The 2,500-nt window shown below is 53.0% G+C and overlaps 1 pseudogene; it reads left to right on the top strand.

Annotated features, from left to right (window-relative positions):
- LOC139112951 (large subunit ribosomal RNA) overlaps positions 1–2,500 on the top strand; it is a 9,201-nt pseudogene that overhangs the window by 3,109 nt on the left and 3,592 nt on the right.

Genomic DNA, 2,500 nt, shown 5'->3' on the forward strand with positions numbered 1-2,500 from the left:
TCCTTCGGGGAAACTCGACAGCGTTTATACCACAAGCAGGCCGAGGGCAGCCAAAAAGGAATGAGGCAGGCATGTGTCTCTGGCTGTTCGAGGAATTCCCCTTGTGAAGAAGCTGCGTCGGCGTCCTAGCTTTACGAAGTCTAGGCGTCGGGCTGGGCCACCGTCGTCTGGAATCTGCAATTCCTAGCACTTGGGAACAGGTGCGTTGTGCAAACGCGAGTGATGCAGTGGGTTGATAGTGGGTCTTTGCGTTAGTGGTCGGGACGTGATGCGATTATATAGCCTCTCACGTTCAAGTCATAGCTCTGCCTCCTCGTGGCACTCCCGGGCAACGCTTTTGCGGCAAAACGGGCTATGGCGAACTTTCTTCCCTATCCAATATCCTATCCTAGTGTTGCTTGGTTGGCGCGGATTGTGTGTGGAATGCCTCGCTTGCGGGGCCTCTGCGCGCTTTCTGTGCCTTCTGGGCTGCACTTCTCTTTTTCCCCTTTTATCCACTTTCTTCTGGGCGGCCCATCTCTCTTTCGATCTCTCCTCCTTTCGTTTGCGGAAGGCTGAGGGACAGGGGCTGCTGCACGAGCTTCCCGGGCCCGGCGCTTCACAATGTGAGGTGACGGAACTGGGAGCTTTTAATCTTTTCTTTTACTTTTCAGGTTTTCTCGGGGAATATCCCCACCAACTATTATGGACGGCACAACCAGCAGATATAATCTGCGCAGCTCTCGGATGGCTGCGCACCGGCACGGGGGGGGTCCCTTCGTTGCGCCGTCATCGTTGGTTGGTGGGTCGGCCCCCCCGGGTCGTCATCCAGCGACGCCCACCACCCCCGCCTCACATGCACCGCGGGTGCGAGGACTTCGGGGACTGCTTCCGCGAAGAATTTAATCTCGGGTATCGGTCTTCGTACCGTCAGGGTGACTCTCACCAGATGTGATAGGGTTAATATTTTAGGTAGGTCAATGACACAGGTTAGTCATTACGTAGGCAGGAAGTCTTCACCGGTAATCTTCAATCGGGTGGACAGTCAGATAGCAGATTCCGCGAGCCTCGCGAGCGTCATAGCAAAGCAGGTAGGGCCCCACGTAGATTTAGGGAAAGGTCGGACTTCAGATACCTCAATTCTTCAAAATTGGGACTTGAGTGGGAACGATAGTGCTCCTGCGTCCTCTGCAATTTCTTTTTCCACGGGAGTTAGGGTGCTACAGTTGAACATGCGTCGTTCAACTGTAGTGACGAGTGCGTCAGCTCGTTGCCGAAAAGCGACTTGACGTCCTGTTATTGCAGGAACCATACGTCAGGAAGCAGGGCAAGGGTCACACCTTCTATGGATTAGGTTCTGGGATGAAAGTCGCTGCTGTACGAACACATCGCCCGTGGGCGGCAGTAGCAGTCTGCAATCCCAATTTTGATTTTCTCTTTGTTTCGCAGCTTAGCACTTCTCATTGTGTTTGCGCAGAGCTGCGGACCCCCAGCTTTTCGTTCTACGTCGTGTCGTGCTATTTTCAGTACCGTGACGAGATTGAGAAGCACCTCAGACACCTCGAGATGGTGTTTCATTCTCTGAGGGGGAAGAGGGTTTTAGTTGCGGTAGATGCCAATGCCCGCTCATCGCTCTGGGGTCCCCAGCAGACAGATGAAAGAGGTGCCAGATTTGAGGACCTTATCAGGGCGTTTGGCTTAAATGTTGTGAATCGCGTTGGACAGCCGCCCACTTATTGGACGCCAAGGGGTTCGTCATACATCGACGTGACTCTGGCTTCGCCATCCATGTCCCGATTCATCAGGGAATGGAAAGTTAGATGCGGTTGGACGACTAGTGATCACAATGCCGTAGACATCGGTTTGGGGATGCCGAAAAAGTCGGGCGGGGATCGGTGTGTCGCGAACTCTCGGTTCGATGTACGTCGGGCTGACTGGGAGCGATTCGCCGGGAGCCTGACAGACCTTTCTAGGTCGAAACTCGGGGTCCTTGAGCTGGTGTCGGCGGAAGATGTGGAAACGATGGCAGAAATGCTTGAGGGCGTCCTTTTGGAGGCCTGCACAGCGGCAATGCCACGTAGACGTGTACATAAGAAGTCCAACCCGTGGTGGACAAAAAGGTTGACAATCATCAAAAAGTCAGTGTATCGGCTTCGTCGTGACTTTCAAAATGAAAGCGATGTTTTGTTACGTTGCGCCAAAAAGGAAAAATACCGCTCTTCTTTGCGGAAGTATTCTAGAGAAGTTAGGGAAGCTAAACTTTCAAGTTGGCGTAAATTTGTCACGAAAACCGGAAACAGAGAACCTTGGGGTTTTGTTTACCGGCATCAGGCCGATAAGTGTAGGACGGACGATGTAATTAGTTCACTTAGACAAGGCGAATGCTCCACCATGACTTTGGAGGAGACAGCCGGATGTCTTTTAGATGTCCACATTCCGGACGACCGGGTTATAGATGACACGCCGATGCAGCGTGAGATTCGCGAACGTGCAGTTCAGGCACCGGATTCGGCTGATGCCT

The sequence above is a fragment of the Cardiocondyla obscurior genome, unplaced genomic scaffold, assembly GCF_019399895.1.
Source record: "Cardiocondyla obscurior isolate alpha-2009 unplaced genomic scaffold, Cobs3.1 scaffold73_0_88197, whole genome shotgun sequence".
Lineage (NCBI taxonomy): Eukaryota > Metazoa > Arthropoda > Insecta > Hymenoptera > Formicidae > Cardiocondyla > Cardiocondyla obscurior.